Source organism: Lepisma saccharinum, chromosome 7 (assembly GCF_977018435.1).
Source record: "Lepisma saccharinum chromosome 7, izLepSacc3.1, whole genome shotgun sequence".
NCBI classification, from domain to species: domain Eukaryota; kingdom Metazoa; phylum Arthropoda; class Insecta; order Zygentoma; family Lepismatidae; genus Lepisma; species Lepisma saccharinum.
Window position 1 is genome coordinate 7,076,185 of NC_139235.1, and position 12,360 is coordinate 7,088,544.

Sequence of the window (12,360 nt, forward strand, 5' to 3'; positions counted from 1 at the left end):
GAATATACATGCAATTCATCCTTACTAATTTTTGTGTGAGCTTGTTTAGTTTTTGCGCATGTTAGACAGTCGTTCAAATACTGCTTGATACTAACTTTCATTTTAGGCCAATAATATAAACTTCTGCACTTATTAAATAGTTTATAGTATCCAAAATGACCTTGTAAGTCATGTAATTTATGAAGAATTTTGGGTACAACAATAATAGGTACTACAAGTTTCCACTTGTCTTCTTTCAAATGTTTCAGGAATAATATATTATCTTGAATCGAATATTGCCTTTTTATATTCTGTGACAAATTCCCATTTTGTAACTTTTGTAGAATGGCGCTGCAATAAGAATCCGAATTTTGACTTTCTTGCCAAAATGTTACACTATCTTCGTCAAGAAAATCAAGACTTATGTTATTTACATATAGTTCCGATAGAGTTGGAAAACCTGTACTTAAATCAGGATATCTGCTTAAAGCATCTGCAGCTTCATTAGATTTTCCCGGCACGTGATATACATTATAATCAAACATTTGTAATTTCAAACTCCAACGATTTAATCGTGGATTCAAAGTTTTAGTAGATTCTAGCCAAGACAAAGATTGGTGATCGGTAAACAATTTCACTTTAGTTCCAGCTATGTAAATGTAGAATTTTTCAAAAGCAAATAATATCGCTAAGCATTCAATCTCGTGAGTATTGTATGATAACTCATTGCCTTTAAGAGATCTGCTAACGTATTGAATTATACGTGGTCCTTCTTCAGAATTTTCAGTTGAGTCTTGCCATAGAACAGCTCCTATTCCTTTCTTCGAACCGTCTGTGTTGACATTGAAAGGCTTCGTGAAATCTGGTTGATACAAAGCCTTTGGAGATATCAGTAACTTGCGGAGGTTTTCAAAAACTGAAGCATGAACATCATTCCATTGCCATTTTGATTCCTTTTTCAACAGATCATACAAAGGCTGTGCCACTTCAGCAAATCCTTCAATAAACTTTCGCCTCAAATTAGCCAATCCTAAGAACCTTCTCAAGGAGCGTTTGTTTGTTGGGATTGGAAAATTAATAATTGCTGAATTCTTTGCAGGATCAACCATAATTTTATCACCGGACACTATGTGTCCAAGGAAGCAGATTTCTTTGTAAGCAAACTTACATTTGGAAAATTTAATAGACATATTGACACCCTTTATCTTTTGTAAAACTAGTTCTACATGTTGCATATGTTGAGACCAATCTTTGCTGAAAATTAGAATATCATCCAAATAACAAACAACAAAATTACTGCAATCGGTGGAGAATATTTTATTCATCCTGTCCTGGAACACTGAGACTGCTGATCGAATCCCAAACGGAAGATAGCGGAAAAGATATTGTCTGCCTCTATAAGAAAAAGCTGTGTAAGGATATGAATCTTCAGTCGACGGTATTTGAAAATAACCGCATGATAAATCAATTGAAGAAAAGTAAACACATCCTAGGAACCTCTGTAACATTTCGTTAATTGCTTCTACCCTCACTTGTGGAGAGATAACATGTTGATTAAGTTTCCTAAAATCGATCACAGGTCTCCAAAGACCTCCTTGCTTTGGCACTATATGTAGAGGGTTAAGATATGGTGAAGAATCCTGGTAAATAATTCCCCATTTCTCCCACTTTGAAAGCTCTTCTTCTAAAGGTTGTCTCCTTGATATTGGTATGGGATAAGGTGTGCTTGTAATAGGTGTTACAGTATCTAATTGAATCTTGTAAGGTTCAACAGTTGCTTTTCTAGGTTTATCTGAAAATTGTACGTGATAATACGACAGAAGTTTGAATAAATCAGCTTTCTGCAAATTGTCTAAATTATCATTTCTAAAAACAGACTCATAAATGGACTTCTTAGCTGGCATGTATTCTACATCATCATTCAAAGTTGACGCATCACGTAACAATCTACATGAATAACTTTCATTATCATTTAATATAACTTCGGAACAAAAGTTAGACTTTGTACAATATTTCGAATCTTCTGTAGAAGAATATTGCCGAGTTAAAACAGAGGAAATTTCCTTTCCTTTATCATTTAGCAAACTTACATTCCCTTCTTTAAAATCAATTACAGCTTTATATTTCCTCAAAAATGGAACTCCTAAAATGACATCGGCATTCAACTCTTTAAGAACAAAAAATTCCATAGAAAAGTATTCGTGCTTTATCTGCAGATTAATAATTTTACTGCCAACAACTTTACACTTCTTGGATCCAGCGAAACCTGTGAGTTTTACATCTTCCACGTTATCCAGTTTAATGTTGCCAATCAAAGACGATAGTTTACACCAAACGTCAAAATTTAGAACATTTGCTTGACTTCCAGAATCTATAATACAAACTACAGGTATTTGACAAATAATTCCATGAATAACTGGAACTTCAGTTAATGGAACCGGAATATCATAATCACTAACAGTCCACTCAGGTTCTTCTTCAAACCATTCCAATAAAAAATTCACTTGTAGTGGTTCCGATATTAAGTCTTTATCATCACGTACATTCATAATTTCCTGTGTTTGAAATGAATTTCGTTTGTTCAAATTTGGCCTCTCTGAAAGAAAGCAGAGTGAACGAGGCACTTCCATCCGCTCCTTTAATTTAAATTTGTTGTTGATTGGTAAGATGTTCCAATACCAGATTGTCGTGTAAAGGTCCTTGATACATTTCCAGAAGTTGAATTTGATGTTCCAGAAGTTGTAGATGCATTTTGTGGTTGTAATGAAGTCACATTAACAGGTTGACTGTAAGTAGGAGCAAGAGCAGGCTCACTTGAATACTGCGCTTGCCTATTGTAGAAAATTCTTCCATTCTGACTACTGTTAGGTAACTGAGAAATTATAGCATCCTGATTATAATTCCTATTTGTAATGTCACCGGAAATACCAGAGTATGCATTATTTCTTTGGAATCTGAAATTATTTCTGTTATTATATGTTAATCCTGAATAGCCTCGATTATTTCTACGTCCTCTAAAACTACCATTGCTACCTCTAAACTGTCCATATCTTGAATTAGCATTGCCAAATTCATTAGTAAAAGGTACTTGAGCATCCATCGACGAAGTCTGAGTAGAAGATGAGCAAGTGTTTTTGGTGTGTTTAACATTAATTTGCTTGACACTAAATTTTGATTTCATACTGTCAGGATTCTTGTTGGGTTTAACCTTACTACTATTATCGGTTTCTTCCGGTAGGAAAATAAGTCCTCTTCTACTAGTTCGGACAACATCTAATTTCCTTAACATAGTTGTCAACTGGTCCATAGAACGTATCTCATGACAAGTTATGTTATTAGCTATATTATTTGGTAACTGGCTAATAACTAATTGAATAACATCCAATTCGTTTGGGTTCTCAACTAAATTGCAATAATTTGAATATGTTTTCAACGCAAAGCTTTCTAAATCACCATGTACTGTAGGATCATACTTCCTATTCCTTAATACTGATAACTGAGACTGCATTATTTCCGGACTTGCAAATTGCTTCATGAATTCTCTTTGAAAATGATCATATGAAGAAAACATACGTTTGTGAGTTCTATACCAGTACGCAGCTCTGTTGGTGAAACACTGCTGAATACTCTGTAGCCTTTTGTTAATTGGAATGCCCATAAGATCAAGCATAGAATTAAGATGTTCTAGATATTCTCGAGCCGATTGGTCTTCTATTTTCCCAGAAAATTTGGGTAAATGCGACAGTTCATTTATCTTTACATATCTGTTTCCTCTATCCCCAACAGTAATTACAGGTAAAGACGTTGGAGAAATACAACGATCGAACTGACTTTGTGGATTATCACAGTAATTGTTATTTGTATTTGACTCATTAACACCAATTTCAGCATTTGGACAACTTGTGCCAGTCATTAAATTTGCATTACGCCTTTCACCTTGAAACCATGGTCTGCAAGCTTCATTCTGCAAGGAAGAAATATGACGAAACCCACATGTTTTACCAGGGACATTACTATGATGAACGACAGGGAGGTTAGGTTCTTGCGAGTATGTAAACATTTGATTTATGTAACTATTTTCACCATCAGCAGAACAACATTGTTGAACATTGGAATGTTTATCAATATTTGTAACGGTAGAATTCAATCTAGAAGTTGTCTGCATATTGTTAATCGCATAATTACTTGTATCCTTAAACTGTACAGTATTAGCTGACATATTATTTCGATAATGTTCCTCATTAAAGGTTGGAATAAATCTTTTGTTTCGCTTCCAGCGAACACGATTTCGAACATGCGGTTCATCGAACGTTGTTTTCACATGGGTTGTTAAAGATTCATCAGATGAATAAGTAGATGAATTAGTCACCCCCGAGTCAACTGCATTTCTAGCCCTTTCACGTGATGTCTTAGTTTGAGAACTATTTTGTGCAAGGTGAGGTTTCGAATTTCCTTTTGTGTTGCGTTGAGAATTTGCATAATTAGTTTGCAAAACATCAATACGAGATTCTATATGTTGAAACCTGTTATTACAATCAATAAGATACGTTCCAAAATGTACATTTTCCTTACCAGCAACTTCCAACGATGATAATCTATTATTAATATCAGTTATTTTGGATGAACATACTGTAATAGATTTATCGTATTCACTAATCAAATCTTTATTTATTAAAATTTGTTGTCCTTGAACGTCTTGTTCTGTTCGGATTTGAGAAATATTGCTATTTAAAATACTTCCCAAATGTTCATTTTTCTTGACACATTCAGAAGCTACTGAATCAAGTTGTGTTTTAACATCGGAAGTCAAGTTGTCTAATCTTTGATTAACAGTATTAATTTCTTGATGAACCAATTCAAATTTTGAAGTTAGGTTACTATAAATATCCAATTCCAATTGTTCAAACTGAGACTTAATATTCTCTTTAAGCTCTGCAAATTCTTGATTACATTGCTGTAACTGTAATTTCATATCTTCGTTAGCAAGATCCATTCGTGTTTTTAGTTCTTCATTAGACTGTTCTAACTGTGATTTCATAGAATTTTCTAACTGAGATTTCATTTCAGCATTAGACTGTTCTAACTGTGTCTTCATAGAATTTTCTAACTGAGATTTCATTTCAGCATTAGACTGTTCTAACTGTGACTTCATAGAATTTTCTAACTGAGATTTCATTTCAGCATTAGACTGTTCTAACTGAGATTTCATTTCAGCATTAGACTGTTCTAACTGAGATTTCATTTCAGCATTAGACTGTTCTAGTTTCGTCTTGAGGTCTTCATTAGAAGTAACCATAAGCAATTGAATACTCTTAACAGTACTTAACAAATCACCAAAATTCGGGTTAAGAGTTTCTAGATAAGCTGGCAAACTAAAAGGATCATAATCTGGTTTGCAACCTTTACAATAATAATTTTCTAGTGTAGTCGAATAAATTGTCCAGTGAGTGACTGTAAGTTTGAGACAAGATATATGATGCCATGACGAACACTGTGTACACTGAACATACCTCAAATCATTGTCAGGATCATTACAACAAGATAATTTATCAGGTTTTGTAGAACAAACATCATGTTCTGTAGTATTCGCATTACTGGAAGCGACTACGGGATTACCAGCATCAAAGTAAGTAGTCATTGTATTAGCCTGAATGTTTGTTTCTTTACGCGACGATTTAGATTTACTTTGTTTTAACTTATCAGCCATTGTGTTCTTCACACATATGACGATTCACTTAAGAAGTTACGTTATACAAGCACACTGAAGATTATGACGTAAGTCTTACTTCAGCATATGACAAAAATTCTGTTCCATTACAACAGACATTCTTACCACTATCAGAAGATTGCACACTTTTTGAACAATCCTGGCTTCTGGGTCGCCACTCTTGATAACCGTCGCTGCGCTTAAACTTGCTGAACGATTATCAATGCAAATAAAATTGCGTAATTAACGATAACCGTTATATTTAAAATAAATACAATACAGGCGCAGAAAATCTCACTACTTCCATCACCATTTTTAGTACTTATTATTTCTCGTTGCTATGGTTACAATAATTTGATTTCTTGTATTTTATACAGCGTGATAAGATGATTATAACAATATATATATAAAACAAACATGCATAAGTTAAAACAACATCAATAACATAAATAATATTAACTTTGAACATGACAATTTGAGAATAGGACAGTCTCAATGTCCTCTATACGTTTCCTTGGTCCGTGGGCGCCATTAAAATGACACCCTGTATAATGGCAGATATTAATATTAAAAACGGTTTCAAACACACAAAAAAAAAATGTTAAGGCTCGTGTGTGCAAAACCATGGCCTGAGACTACTTATATCATTGTTCTCTTTAAAAATGCTTAAATTTTGAATACTCTTTTAATAATTATAAAAAGACACTAATTCTAGACGAAACACTTCAGTAACAATGCAGATAGTAAGAGCTATCTTCTTGTTTCTATCAACAATTGAAAAATATGTCTCTAAGGCTTCATTCATTCATACTTTATTGGTTTTAGCTGTTATACCAGCTCTACACCAAGTGTCCTAAAAATATGTCATGCATGACACTGTTACACAAATTACAAATTTTGAATATATACAGTTTTCTTATACATAATTTATCTACATCATTATCATACAAATTTAAAATTGATAATAAATACAATTGTTATATCTGGTGACTATATCAAGTTACACATTTTGAATATTTACAATTTTCATATGTCTATATTAATATCATGAAAAAATCTACAAATGATAAATACAATTGTTACATCTGGTGACGATATTAAACAGGATAAAGAAGTTGGAAGAGGTATTCCTTTCTTTATTAGATTCTTGAATAACATCTCCCTTTGAGTGGTATAAAGTGGACATTGAAATATAACATGATGAGCATCTTCCTGATCTAGATTGCACTTGCACATAGGTGAATTTACTAAATTAATTTTATATAAATGGTGATTTAAACGTATGTGACCTGATCTCAATCTTAGTATTAAAACTAAAAACTTTCTGGGTATATTAAATGTATAAAACCACGGAGTCTTATTGTTTAAATTTAGTACATTTTTATATGAATGACCCATATATGTAAATTTTTGTTTGACCCATATCTCCCAATCTTGTTGAATTTTGTTTTTAACTCTTGGTAACATATCTGTATATGATAATAATATATTCGTTCTGTGATCCATAATTCTTGCTTCTTTAGCATTTTTATCTGCCAGTTCATTATAATGAAACCCTGAATGTGCTGGTATATATGCAAAATGAATTGTCCTTCCCTCTGTAGTTAACTTAACATACAATCTTATTATGTAAAGTACCAATGCTGATGCCTTATATAACTTTTTATATGAAGATTGCACACTGTACAAAACACTTTTAGCATCTGTTAATATTAATATCCTTTTATCTGGAATATTATTAATGTACATCAATGCACGATATATTCCATATGCTTCTGCCGAGAAAATAGAACACTCTCCAGGTAGTCTAAACTTTTTAATATTTCCATTTGAAGAGTCAATAAAAGCACATCCTACTTCTTCTTTATTTTTTGATGCATCTGTGTATATGAATCTATAATTCTCCCAACTTTGTAAATATAATTGAATATTTTCATAACTTGTTAATGAAACATTCCTTACCGGTATTTGATCATATGAAATTTCATAAATTGGATGTTTGCTATGCGTTATTATTGTAGAAAATAAATCTTGAAATTCTATTTTACATTGTAGGAAAGTTGAATATTGTCCCTTTATTTTGTTCTCTTGATATAAAATCCATTGGTCTTGCATAAGTTTATTTACTGGATGTTCTTGTGTTTCCCAGCACTTGAAAACGAATTTATTTGTAATCCATTTGCATCTATACTTAAAAGGTTTTTCTATGGATTCTAAATAAACTCCTACATTGGGAGCTGAATTCATGAGACCCAATGATCTCCTCAAGACTTTTCTTTCTAAACTATCTATCTTAGATAGAACTCTTTCTGTAGCATTTCCATATATACTGCATCCGTATTCGAGCTTAGGCCTAAAAAAGTTTTTATAAAATAAAAGCATTATTCTTGGGTGAGCACCCCAATTAGTATTTCCTAAAATTTTAAGCATGTTGAATATTTTTTCACCTTTAGCTTGTAAATACCTTATATGATCCATCCACATTAATTTTCTATCAAAATTAATTCCTAAATATTTTATTTTATTTTGAAATGGAATACCAGCAATTTGTGTCAACGTATTTGGATATTTATGTTCACTTTTGTTATTAAAACATACAGCTGCTGACTTGTTCTGTGATATGATAAAGTTCATTCTCTCCAGCCAACATTTCACTTTATAAAAATTATTTTCTATTTTCTGAATACCTTCATATGGATTACAAAATGATCCTAATATACACAAGTCGTCTGCATACTGAATTATTTTTATTGTAGAATTATGAAATTGAAATATTCCTCTCATATATATATTAAATAATAATGGACTCAGTGGACTTCCCTGAGGTAATCCTTGTGAAGTGGTACGGGGCCCACTAAGTGTGTCCTGAAACCAAAATAATATTTTCCTATTTATCATCAAGTTCCATATTATCTTCATAATTATTTTCGGAGTATTTGTCTGATTTAACATATCAATTAATATATGAGGATCAACGCTATCATATGCACCTTGTATATCTATAAAGTGAGCAAATGTATATTGTTTCTTATACATTGCATTTTGAACATGCAATGTTAATGTTGATAATGCATCAATACAACCCTTGTTTAGCCTAAAACCGAACTGATAGGGATAAAAATATTGTTCTTTCTCAAAATACCACTCTAATCTTTTTAATAATAATCTTTCAAATATCTTCTCAATTGTAGGAGCCAACGTAATAGGTCGATATGATTCAGCTTCTTTCGGATCTTTAGTTGATTTAAGTATAGGTAGTATCAGATGTGTTTTCCAGTTTTGTGGCACATTTCCACTTCTCAGAATATTATTATAAATATTTACAAGTACTTTTAATGCATTGTCCGATTGATGTCCTATCATTTCATACGTTATTCCGTCGTATCCTGGAGCAGTTGATTTTATATTACTTAGAGTTTCTCTTAATTCTTGCAATGTTATTTTTGAATAAATTTCATCACTGGAACTTATATTATTTATAATCTCGGGTATTTTATTTCTTACATAACTAGGTGTAAACTTTTTTTCAAAATGTTCTTGCCAAATTGTTGTTATAGGTGAAACTCTAATTTTATGCCCTTTTTTAAGAAAATTTATTTTTTTCCAAATTGTGTTTGTTTTAACAGATGGTGATAATGATTCACAGAATTCTTCCCATGCTTGCCTTTTTGCTTTATTAAAGATACGTTTTGCTTTAGCAATTACTTGTTTTAAATTTATCCAATTATTTGGCAAAGGTTGTTCAGCAAATATTTCAGACAATCTTATTCTTTCTTCTTTTGCATCTTGACACTCATCATTCCACCAACTTATAGTAGGAAAGTTGTTTTTATTATTAATTTTCTTCCGTTTAGCTACAATATCCATTGCATACGTTATTAATTGTAAATAACGTTGACACGTTATGTTTTGTTCCTGTTTAATATCTTCCATTGAGATATAAGAGTCCAAAATTATAGAATATAATTCCCAATCGATGTTTTTAACCTGCCACCTTCTAATTGGTAATGAATATATTTTAGGTACTGAGTGTGCATCATTTAACAGTGTAATGAAAATTGGCAAATGATCACTACCCCTATTCACAAAATCTACTTCCCAAAACAATTTATTTATTATATTATTTGACACAATAGTTAAATCTATGGCTGTTGGTGATTTACCATTCCATGGATAATGAGTAGCTGACCCATCGTTCATGAAATGTAATGATCGATCACTAATCCAGTCCAAAATACTACATCCTAATGCATCTCTATAATTACAACCCCATGCTTCATGATGAGCATTCATATCACCTGTGATAATGACATTGTCGTGGACATAATATAATAATTCATTAAAGTGTGTGACTTTAATATGTTGAGATTTATAACTCGATGGAATATAAATTGAAACTATTGTACACTCTAATGTGTTCATCTTAATTTTCACTGCTATTAATTCTACATTAAATAATTTTATCAACCCTAATGATTCTGGCAATGTTACTCTCTTAAATTTTATACTTTCATGTATATATAAACCTACACCTCTTGTATCTTTAGTATGTAAATTAGATATTAACTCGTAATGAGGTATTTGATAATATTGATGCTGTCTACCACGAAATTCGGACAAACTCAATATACCTGGATGATGCTCATCTATAATTTGTAATACTTCTAATCTTCTAGCTGTAAATGAATTTATATTCCATTGCACTATAAAAGACATACCTATTGATCCTCTTCTACAAGTTTAACTTTCTGATAATATTGCAATTATCTTTCCTATAATTTGTTGCATTGAAATTAAAATCTTCTGTTTCTTCCTGGAATCATTTAAATCACGAACTGATTCAATCATGTCTGGTAAAAGGTCCAACAATGACTGATATATTTCCTTTTGTCTACAAGAAACTGATTTACGATCCGAATATCTTCTGCAATTTATATTGTCCATATCTTGTTCTTGCTTACTATAAGGGGATTCTCTCAAATATACTGGATATTTGTATTTTATTTGTTCTTTTTCTGTGTCTGATGAGGATGAAGAATCCACGTTCACATCCTTTTTGTTTTCCCGTGGGAGTTGTACAATACGTCTTGTAGCCGTTTTCATAATCTTCTTTGGAGGTGATGTAACAACTTTGCTGTATTGTACTCTCATTTTTTGATCACTATTCTCTTTTGCTATTTTCTTTTGTTCCGCCATTTGAGTTACAAAACTCGCACAATAACTCTCTCTGCCCTCCTTGCAACTATCACTTGTTGGTGCATTCTTCTCATTCACATAACTCTTTTTGATGGGAGGGAATTCCAATCCGCTTCTTCGAACAGTTTCATGTTGAAATTGATCCCTAAATAATTTAATTTTTTGTTCACATGATATATTTTTTGAATTATTTCCCGTCACAATACCTTTTGCTTCATAGTATGAGATGTTTTTCTCGGCCATAATAATTTGAATTTGCTTTTCATCCTGATATTTTGAGCACATTTTGTTGCAAGCATTATGATCTCCTTTGCAATTTATACATGTTTCACTCATTTCGCAGTTTCCTTCGTGATAATCTTGGCCACATTTATAACACAATTTTTTACCCTTGCACTGTTGACCTGTGTGAGCAAATCTGAAACATCTATTACATTGCAACACTGGTTTCACACGTGGCACTACCTCAACTATTTGTTTTCCAACTGCTATGTATTGTGGTAAAACTGTCCCCTTAAAAGTTACACATAAGACTTGAGTAGGTTCAAGCTTAAATGACCCATCATTCCGCCATATTTTCTTCTTCATTCTTTCCATCTTAGTCACTAGCACTGGGCTTTCTATACTGCTTTCCAAATACTGCATTTCAAATTCTGTGGGTATTCCAAACACAAGGCCTTCCTTCTCCACTAAAGATTTAGGAATTCTGGCATTTACTCCTAACTTGTCTAATAACACTTTATTTTTCACAAAGTTATTAGCTTCTTGTGACGTGTTGAATAATGCTCGAACTCTATTTCGTCCACTTTGATCTACATACTTTACTTTCACATTATTATCCATCAACATATATCCAACTTTAACTGGATGCAAATTTCCTAACTGTTGGTTTCTACTTTCTATTATCACTAAATAGGGTTCGTTGGCACCTATGTCATACTGGTATATTTTTTCTTCATGATTGGTAGTGTGTTCCATCCTAGAACTTTTGTTACCCATTTCATTTTGTATTGTATTGTTCTTTCTTTTATTCGGCCCATTTACTTTGTGTGAAATGTCCATGACATCATTTACATCATTTTCTTCATGTTTTGAATCAGATGATATTATATCAATATTATCACTGGTTATAGTATTATTGCATATAGCACTATGTCCGTCCTCAACAATATTGCTTCCCTTTTGATCCATTATGATAAATAAACGAGACAGTTAAAGCACATCTCTAATACAATCCAAAGGGATATTGAACGTCTTAAATTGTAATAGATTTGATTATTATCAATCAACTTTTGTCCTTTTCTATCACAATAGATAATAATCTAAACACTACTTAATCTTACTACACAAGTCCTTCAATTAAATCCACATAACATTCGATTCAATCTAGCGAATAATCTTGCTTATTGAACCAATACGCCATTTTTTCACTCAATCAATTCAATCTCTCTAAGGCTACAATTATAATAGCTCCGAGC